This window comes from Lipotes vexillifer, unplaced genomic scaffold, assembly GCF_000442215.2.
Source record: "Lipotes vexillifer unplaced genomic scaffold, Lipotes_vexillifer_v1.1 scaffold1048, whole genome shotgun sequence".
Taxonomy (NCBI): Eukaryota; Metazoa; Chordata; class Mammalia; order Artiodactyla; family Lipotidae; genus Lipotes; species Lipotes vexillifer.
This window is the reverse complement of record NW_006785351.1, coordinates 1,267,651-1,277,959: the sequence shown is the minus strand read 5'-3', so window position 1 is coordinate 1,277,959 and position 10,309 is coordinate 1,267,651. Positions and strand designations below refer to the sequence as shown.

General features: G+C 38.9%; 1 protein-coding gene across 2 annotated transcripts in view; it reads left to right on the top strand.

Annotated features, from left to right (window-relative positions):
* Positions 1-10,309, top strand: part of PBX1 (PBX homeobox 1) — a 286,417-nt gene that overhangs the window by 141,174 nt on the left and 134,934 nt on the right. The window lies entirely within an intron of this gene.

Genomic DNA, 10,309 nt, shown 5'->3' with positions numbered 1-10,309 from the left:
TTTCGTGGTACGCGGGTCTCTCACTGTTGTGGCCTCTCCCGTTGCGGAGCACAGGCTCCGGACGCTCAGGCTCAGCGGCCATGGCTCATGGGCCCAGCCGCTCCGTGGCATGTGGGATCTTCCCGGACCGGGGCACGAACCCGTGTCCCCTGCATCGGCAGGCGGACTCTCAACCACTGCGCCACCAGGGAAGCCCCTTTCCTTCTTTTTAAAACTTCTATACACTTGTGACTTACTAAGTGGTATCTTGAAAGTGTCTTGAATCTGTTGTTCTTTTCTGTCCCTCTGGCCTCCGATGGCTGGGTAATGTTAGCCATATGACAGTGTGTCTTTTCTTCTTTTCTCGCCATCTCTGTAGGTGCATCAGGGATTTTTTTTTTTTTGTGAAGATGTGTGACATCCTTAAGAAGTATGGTGTAACTCAGTTTATTCCCTAAATGTGTTTCTGAGAATCTAGGTATAAATTGCATGAATGGAAAGTAAATCATATTAGAAATCTGCTTGTGCGTCTGGCTAAGACACCTATGATGGTCCTCATAGTAAACCAAAAGATCTGTTCACAAGCACCCCTTTAGTTACATCTGGCTTCCTTAAATCATAATACACCTTGCTTGAATGTTTAGGCTACCTGTGTCCATGCCAGTGTGGTGTTTGTTGTGAAACACACACATGTAACATACCTGTCTTTAAACTTGACCATCAAGAATGTGTTGGCCCCCATTTGAGGGACTGCCACCCCTACAAATGATAGCCTCAATGCTTTTCAAGGGTAGATAATACATACAGTCGAGGTTAGATAATTAATTATGATTTAAATCATAAAAAGAACCTGAAAGATGTGAACACACTGAGTCAGACATACGCAACCCACCCCTCCAAAGCATTCAGGGTGAAGAGGGAAAATCCTCATCAAGTCTTGTTACCCTTTTGGATTCCTAAATCCTACTTCCAGGTACCACAGAGGAGGTGGCAGCAATGCCATCTTAGAAAAACCCTCAACCAAACAAAAGAAGCCAACAAAAGAAACTAAAGAACCCTAACCCCAGTCACAGCTAAATTCCCAGGGCGACTTAGGTCCTATACTTGTCCTGAGTTCCTAGACTTTCTCGGCAAGTTTGCCATCTTCAGGGGAGAGTTGAAAGGGACTGTGAACTCTTCAGAGGCTGAAAGGGAAACAGCAGGAGCAACATGAAACAGCAAATGTCAGGGAAGTCAGGAAGCCCTGAATCTTTTATGAGACCTTGGATATTCTGATCACAGCTCCGCTGACACTGAGATTGGAATACAGATTACAAGAGGGAGTGTCTGTGACATGAAGCCCAGGCTTAAATCTTCCCAAGGTTTTAACGTGGCTTACCATATGAATATTTTGTTATTTTATGTGGCAGTGTTCCCACAGGAGGCCAGGAAAGAGAGCGCTGACTGAGCCAGGGTGTAAGAATAACATTATTTGCTTTCATTCTTGAGATGCATAAAATATTTTCACAGTTGTTGATGTTGCATCCAACCATATACGTGTATAGATGATAATACTGTTGTTTCTAGATTAATTTTGCAGTGCTGTGGTTTAAAGCTTTACCTTCCTACTTTTTGCTTTCAAATATAACTAATATATTTATGTGATTCATAGGAAAACAAATTAAGCTATTAATTACAAATTCCTTTCTCTCAGCTCACCTATAGTTTCTTATTAATATCACCAGTACCTGCCACCCCATGAAGTTTTAGTGTATGCATTTTGATTGGTATTGGGAGAAAACTTGTAAGTGATGCTTATATTTTTTTATATATTAATATATAAGCTGAAATTTATTAATTGTTTTTCTGAACTTTAGGAGCCATGGATAGTAGAAAAACTATATTGAGATTTGTGAGGTTATTTCTGTAAATATATTCTTATAAAATGTTATATAAATATAGATTTTTGTTGTTTTGTTTTGTTTTTTTGTTTTGTTTTTGTTTTTTGGTTCAAAGGTCACCAGAAAGACCTACAGGGGATCTTAGAGAAAGAATGAAGAACAAGCGCCAAGATGTGGACACTGAGTCCCAGAAACGAAATACAGAGGAGTCATCCTCACCTGTTAGGGTAGGAATGAATTTCCCCAAACAAAGTTAAATTTCAGTAGTGATTTATTATTTATGTTCTATTTTAAATATTATCTTGTGTGCTAAATATATGGTAAATGTGTAATATTGCATTACAGTGTTCTATATGGGTAGTGTAATTTAGAGGGAAAAAGTCCTCTGGAAAAACTCGTAATTCTTACCGTTTTAGTTCTTGGTGGTAGTTAAAATGAAGGGATCTGGTTGGCAGAGCTCAAGCTGAACTTCATAGGGTTTCTGTGCCATGGGGGACATCATGCGTATTTAAATGTATTCTTAAGTTTTCGGAATTCAGCCATCCATTGTTTCCTGCCTGCGGAATTCCAAGAAGGGTTGAAGTGCCTTTGCAGTACAACCCTTTTAAATTAAAACAGTGAAGGCAAGGCATGGTGGTGACAGAAACTGAACTAGAAAGCACATATGATCACAGAATTTAGTGGTGAAACCAGAAGAGAAGCACAATTTATGATGCAGTTTATTGATTAAAAGAAAACATAGATGTTTGTCAGGAATGGAAATTTCCCAGATCTAATTTTTTTTTTAAAGAAATTTATCGTGCTCTTGTGTGTGCATTTGCAATGAATTTATTGAGATACAGTTCATCCATTTAAAGTGTACACTTGGGCAGCTTTTCACATATTCAGTCATGCATCCATCACCACAGTTTATTTTAGAACAATTTCATCACCCCAGAAAGAATACTCATAACCTTTAGCGGTCATTTCCCTAGCCCCTCAGTTGACCACCAGCCCTGGGCAAACACTATTCCAGTTACTGTCACTGTAGATTTGCCTATTCTGGATATTTATATAAATCGAGTCATACAATATGTGAGTTTTTTTGTCACTAGCTTCTTTCACTTAGCATAGTGTTTTCAAGGTTTGTGAAAGATTAGGGGATGTATCAGTATTTCACTTCTTGTTTTTGCCAAATAATATTCCATTGTATTGAGATATCACATTCTTTTTATCCATTCATCAGTCGATGAATGTTGGGGTTATTTCCATGTTTTGGCTCTTATGAATAATGCTGCTATGAACATTTGTATACAAGTTTTTGTGTGGCCATATGTTTTTATTTCTCTTGAGTTTATATCTGGGAGTGGGATTGCTCAGTCATGTGGTAACTATGTTTAACCTTTTGAGGAACTGCTAGGATGTTTTCCAAAACAGCTGCACCATTTTAAGTTCTTTACATCAGTGTGTGAGATTTCCAGTACTCCACATCTTTGCCAAAATTTGCTGTAATCTAATTTTTTGATTATACCTATCGGTAATCTCATTGTAGTTTTGACTTGCATTTCTCTGATTGCTAGTGATGTTGAACATCTTCTTGTGTGCTTATTGGCCATTTGTATATGTTCTTTGGAGAAATGTCTATTCAGATCCTTTGTCCATTTTTAGATTGGGTTGTCTTTTTATTGTTGATTTGTAAGAATTCTTTATGTATTTTGGATCCAAGTCCCTTATATATATGATTTGCAAAAATTTTCTCCTCTTCTGTGGGTTGTCTTTTCAAGTTCTTGATGGTGTCCTTTAAAAAATGTTTTTAATTTGATGAAATCCAATTTATCTATATTTTTGTTGTGCTTTTGGTGTCACATTTAAGAAACTGTTGTCTAATTCAAGGTCAGAAAGATTTATGCACTTTAGCTCTTACATTTAAATCTTTGATCCATTTTGAGTTAATTTTTATTTATGGTGTGAGGTAAGGGTCCAACCTCATTCTTCTGCATATGGATATCTAGTTGTCTCATTATAGCCTTTTTATGAAAGTTACTGAATTGTGTAAGCAGCAACCTCTTTGATAATTTTAGATATATAGAAGCTTCCTTTTGGCTATTTTGATCCTTGAAAAAAAGCTGTGTCACAGTTTTATAGTTTGTAAAGACATCTTTGGGGACTTAAAGTAATGCAGTTTTAAGTATGTAGCTTTCTAATGTCTGATATGATACATAAAACTTTTAGAAATCTCAAATGGTAGTTCTCAGCTGGCGGTATGTATCAAAATCCTTTTGGAGGAGAAATGGTCTTTTTCAAAATACACACGCAGGTACTTTACCCATAATCTACTGAATTAGAATTTCTGGGTAGGGGCTGAGCATGTGTATTGCATTTTGAAATTACTTTTTATTTCAGAATAATGAATGGACTCCATGGTTTGCTGGTATATGTTTAACAACCACTCAGAAAAAAAGAAAGCCATACTTTGTAGGATTTACCAATTTCTTTGGTGTAAATATTCCCATCATGGTCAGTTTCAAGCTACTAAAATGGTATCACTGAATACAGAGTTGGGAAGTGTGGGGATACACACACACACACACACACACACAATAAATTTAATTAACCACAAGAGTAAAGTGTACTAAAATATTTGGGAAGTGAGTTTTGAATAATTAGTACTGTTGGTTTTAATATTACTTATTTAATTATTGTTAGTTTTTATGATTTAATTTTTAGTTACGGCTTGTGCAGTTCCTAAAAATTTAAGCTAGCTCTTGTGAGTCAGTGTGAACTGGCTCCAGCATACCACTAGGTAGATTGTACTTAATGTAAAGGGCAGACATCTGGAATTCATATTCTGAACACATTACTTTAGGAATTGTTATTTAATGCTACTGTCAGTTTCTTTATCTGTAAAATGGAGGTGATAGCTATATTATTGTGTTGCTGTGAAGAAAATATATGTAAAACAAGTATCATGACTGACTCGTCCAATGTGACAGCTTAATAAATGGTATGTACTGGTATTAGAATAGCTCTTAGCCTTTTTTCTCAAATATAAATTGGTTTTAGGCTCTTAATAGGAGATGAATATCGGCACTGGAGATTGAGGTTTTTAACAGATATCTAAGTGTAAGTAGTTGTTGATTGTAAAGGTTTATATGTTCAGCATATCATTTTAGTAGACAGCAAAGTTGGTATTTTGTTAAGACATTTAAAGCCTGATTCTTGCTTTCCTTAGATGAGATAGTCCTCAAAGGCACTTAGCTTCATGCACACCTAAGGGATAAAGTCTCAAGATTCAAGAGTACTCAGGTTTTAGGGAGTTCACTATCCAAACTTAGAGAAAACTGTTAATAAGTTAGGATAGCAGGTATTAATTATTTTGAGTGCTATATCTGGCACGAAAACAGGTGCTGATCATTTCTATGGTACATTCCCTATTGTAACATGTGTGACTCTTGATCTTCAAGGGTAGATCTTGAAATAATGAATTTCTATGGGAAATAAATTTCCCATAGAAATAATGAATTTCTATGGGAAAGTCAGATGTAGTTTATGTAAGGGCATGTATCGCATAGATAACATAGCATGGCTAAGAAAGGATGTGTGTGATTTTCCGCAAACTAATTCCACTGTCTCTGCTATTGACCTCAACTCCAATGTGTCTGAGGTTGATAAACCCTGAACTTGTGGAGAGACCAGTTCATAAATAGGTAAACTGTAATGCTATAGACTGTGGTAGTATGTCAGAGAGAGAAGAGCAAAGCTCACAATGGAGGGAATAAGTAACTGCCTGGGGAACCAGAGGAAAATGACATTTGCACTGGATATTGAAGGATAGATGGAATGAAGGAGGGAATGGGTGAGAGTCTAGGAAGAGGAAGAAAACCAACACAATAACAATAAGGAGTTTTAAAGGACTCGTGTGTTTGAGAACCTGTGAAGCTGTGTGCCTAGAGTGAAAGAATTAACGGCGTGTGTATGTGAGATGAGGGCTGAAGAGATCTATCTTGTTTACCAATTCATCTCCAGACCCTGGAACTAGTAAGTTCACTTACTGAATAAATGAAAAGTGATTCTGATGTGCAGCCATTGTTGAGAACTCCTGATGGTCTCAGGTCTGCGCTGTCCAGTGGGGCTGTTGAGCACTTGAAGTGTAGCTAGTCTGAATTGAGATGTGCTGTAAGTGTAAAATACATACTGAATTTCAAGAACTTAGTATGAAAAAAAAGTCAAATATCTTGTTAATAATTTTTTATGTTGGTCATATGTTGCACTGGCAATATTTTGGACATGTTGGCTGGTCTGGGTGATCAGAACCATGCTTAACATAACGGAACTGAATTTAACATGGTGAGAGGCTAATTTGAGGTAGTGTCAGTAGGATTTGATGACCAAAAGAATGAGTGGAGGGGAGGTGTTAAGCCTAACTACAGGCTTTCCATACTATTAACTAAGATGGAAAGGCCCCTTTTGTACGCTAGACTCATAGCATCACAGACTACTAACTTTTGGCACTGTTTTCTGTATTTGCACAGACACTAATATGCTATTTTAGAACAGTTATGAAATAATAAACATATTTTTATGGTACTGGATACTTTCCACCAGTCTATAGAACTTTTCAAATGCAGTCATTGAATTGTGTTTTCTTCTTCTATAACAGAGACTTGTTATTTTACAGAATTGGAGCACACAATTAAAATAGCTTTGAAAGCAAAATTAGACCTGTAAATATAGAGTCAGGAGGAACATTCAGGCATTTGTTGATGATTAGGGCATGCATGTGCTATAGGGGATCTCTGTCTCTTAAGAGAAGCTTTGTGGCCACATTCAAGAAAGTATAAAATAATTCATCATTATGGGAGGATATCTAATAGTTTAGGATTTAGAGATGCACTGTGAGCATCCCTTGCCTCACCTGAAATCTTACCTTAGAGCAGATGGGCAATGGTCTGAATTTATTTGTATGAATTGGTCTTTTAAAACATTTTTTTCTTTTTTAAGTTATAAAATACGTTATACATTTACCATTTTAAACATTTTAAAGTGTACAGTTCTGTGGCATTAGGTATATTCACATTGTTATGCAATCTTTACCACCATCCATCTCCAGTATTTTTCATGATCTTTGTTTTTAACGTCTTAATCTTTTTTGTCAATCTGCTTTCTCATATATGAAATTAAAACCATTGGAATAATGTTTCAACTGATCTGTGTAATATATTTAAAAATATTTTTTCTTAATCATTTTAATGACCTTCTCTGGTTTCAATAATAAGTCATTTTCAGAAGTTTTTCTTTTGAGACTTCAGAATGATGTTCCCTTTTCCTTGTCCAGTATTTTTTCAAAGGTCATTTTTATCATTTCCTACCCCACCTCAACCTTAAGAAGATAATTCTCTGAAGATAAGATGACTTATCTTCAGAGAATCTATTTAGACTTGATATTCATCCTCACCTCCACTCTGGATCTATTTAAAATGACTACTATGCAAATTACTTTTTCAGATCTCAGTCTTTAGCTGAATCGTAAGTTGATTATCCAATTTCCAGCCTCCTTCAGATATTTTATAGGCTACCGTTTTTGACTTTGCACACTACAGTTGATTTTGACCTACCCTTAGTGCTTGGTTCTCTGGTTTTCTGAATTGAGAACTAATTTCTAGCATGAAGCTTTCTGTCTCTGGGAACTGTACCTCCCAGAATGTATACATAATTATTAGCTTTGCTTCGTAGTCCCCTACCCGGTTCTATTCCTGTCCCTCATTTCCCTCCCCCCACCACCTAAAAAATTCCCTTGTTCTTCTTCTACATCTTGATATTTCTGGCTAGATGAGGAAAAAGTTTCACTGATAAGGAAGGAGATAGGACTATATGTGTTATAAAAAGCTGACTCATGCAATGGAGGACTTTAACTTAGAAGAAGGCCTTATTAACAGTTGTATAACTATCCTGAGTAAGTCTCTTGCACCAATATGTCACAAGTTATAGTGAGAACTAAGTGAGGACGTACATGTGAAAATTCTTTGGAAAGAATAAAACACAGTAAATGTAAAACAGCAAGAGTAGAGAGTCACCAAATTAAAAAGTTGAGAATGAGTATAGGATTAAGTAGAACAGAGGAGTGTTGTTTACGCATTTCAAAGGAAAAGGTTTAGAAGAGAAGAGGAAGGGTGTAAGTGGAGATACAATATATACCACCTGGTAGGAATTTGATAATGTATATATAGTACATGATTGATTACTGTGATTTTTAAATGTAGATTAAAATGTTCATTTTATATAAAAAATGTCTTTAGCCTTGTATGATCTGCAAATATATAATATTTTTTGATAGTATTAAAAGGAGTTCCAGTTGCCAAACCTTGGCATATAACAATCATTTATTTTGTTCATGGATTCTGTCAGGAAATCAGAAAGGGCACAGTAGGCATGGCTTATCTCTTCCTTTATGTCTGGAACCTCAGCTAAAGTATTAGGATGCTGGAGGCAGGAATCATTTGAAGATTTTTTTCACTCATGTCTGGTTGTTGATGCTGGAAGTCAGCTGGAGGCCTCGGTTTCTATGTGGACCTCTTTGTATGGGTAGCACAGGCTTTTTCTCTGATGGCTAAGAGGGGGAGAGAGAGGGAGAGAGAGAGGGAGAGGGAGAGAGGGAGAGAGGGAGAGGGAGGGAGAGAGAGACAGTGAGGGAGAGAGCGAGAGGGAGAGAGGGAGAGAGGGAGAGAGGGAGGGAGAGAGGGAGGGAAGGACAGAGAATGGGAGAGAGAAAAAGAGAGAACAAATCCCCGCCTCATATAAGACACTGATACTAAAACCACTAGGGCTGTTTATGAATTCATGAAAGCTTCACAATGAAAGGAAGGAAAGAAAAGAGGAAGAGACCCCCATGCTGAAATGAATTTTATGCTCAAGAGCTTATCTTGGGAATGCAAATAGGTTTAAGAGTCTCCAAACTAAGATGTCCTTTTTGGAAAAAGGGGAAGAAAAAAACCCAAGGGCTTTGAAGCCAGGAAGCACAGTGAAAGGATGTGGAAATGAGAAGCTGCTGCTCCCATGGGGGAAGCCACGTGTCCTGCTGCAGTGATGCTGTGCGTCGGAGGGAGGTCGTCTGGGTGTTCGCCCGTAAGCTGGTTTAATTTCCAGCAGGGATCCCGGTGAGGACTGTGGGCCAAGCAGACGCTCTGCATTGTCTTGATGGCGGGGGTGGGGGGGTGGATCATGGCAGACAGAGGCTGGCAGAACCCCAGAGAGACGCAGGCGCCATGGGGCATGTAGCAAGGTCCGTGGAGTGCTAGACTTCGAACTGCTTTGCCAGAGCAAAACTTGGCAGCAGATTTGAGAGTCTGGATTTTGCTTAACTGCACATGTCCACATCTGGTAGGTCATGCTGTCTCATAGCCAATCTGCAAGTCAGTTAGGTGAGGTGGAGTGACCCCAGCCTAAGGCAGGCCACAGAGGCGGAGGCTGAGTGACTAAGTGACCGTTGGAGCCCCAGCACAATGGAGATAGGAACCAGGGGTCCTTGACGCAGCCCTTTTTTTGATCAGGGCAGGTCGACTACTATAGCAGGTCTGGAAGGGGTGGATGGGGATGAATAAGGGGTAGTTATTCACAAGCAGGAAATATTTATGTGTCAGGTGACTTCTTTGTGTCAGGCACTGGGCTAAGTGCTTTTAACACACGTCATCTTCGCAGTACATCTATGGCACAGGTACTCTGATTATCCCCATTTTAGAGATGGAGAAACTGAGGCTAAGGCAGAGTTAGAAAGTGTGGTAGAGCCAGATGTGGAATCTAGGCTATCTCCAAAGTACTTGGCCTTGAACACGCACTGGGCAGGTTTGGGCTGAATCTGTTCCTTCATTTCAGGCAACATTTATTGGATGCTTACTCTATGCTGGGTTCCATGCTAGGGGCTAGGAGTCAAGACTGGAGGAAGACAGTGCCCTGGTCCTTCAGGTTGTCACAGTCGTGGGGACACCCAAGCACATCAGCAATGGCAGTGGTGTCATAGATGCTCTGAGATAGCTGGACACAGTCCTCATGGGGCCCAGCAGCCCATAGTGCAGCAGTGCAGTGGGGACAGGATGGCTGCAGCCCACCAACTTCTTGTGATCACATTTGTCACCATCGACTACCCAGAAGCCTCCACCTGAGAGAGCTGGCCTTCTTTCTATGACAGTGGAAGCTTCTCAGAAGAAGAGGGCTATGGACAAAATGGGAAGCAGACCCTCCAGAAAAATAGGCCCAGCTTCTTGTCTCAGGAAATCCTCTAGTCTTGTGAGCCCGAAATTGTGGAAGAACAAAGCTGGGTCCACTGAAACAGAAAGAATAAGAAAACAAAAAATAGCAAATGGGAGGGAAAAAAAACCACTTTAAATTGAATAAACTACCGCTGAGCCGACTCAGGAGTTCAGAGGGGGATTCTCATGTTTCCAGGATATTTCCAGTTTCTGATGGCAATTAGGGAA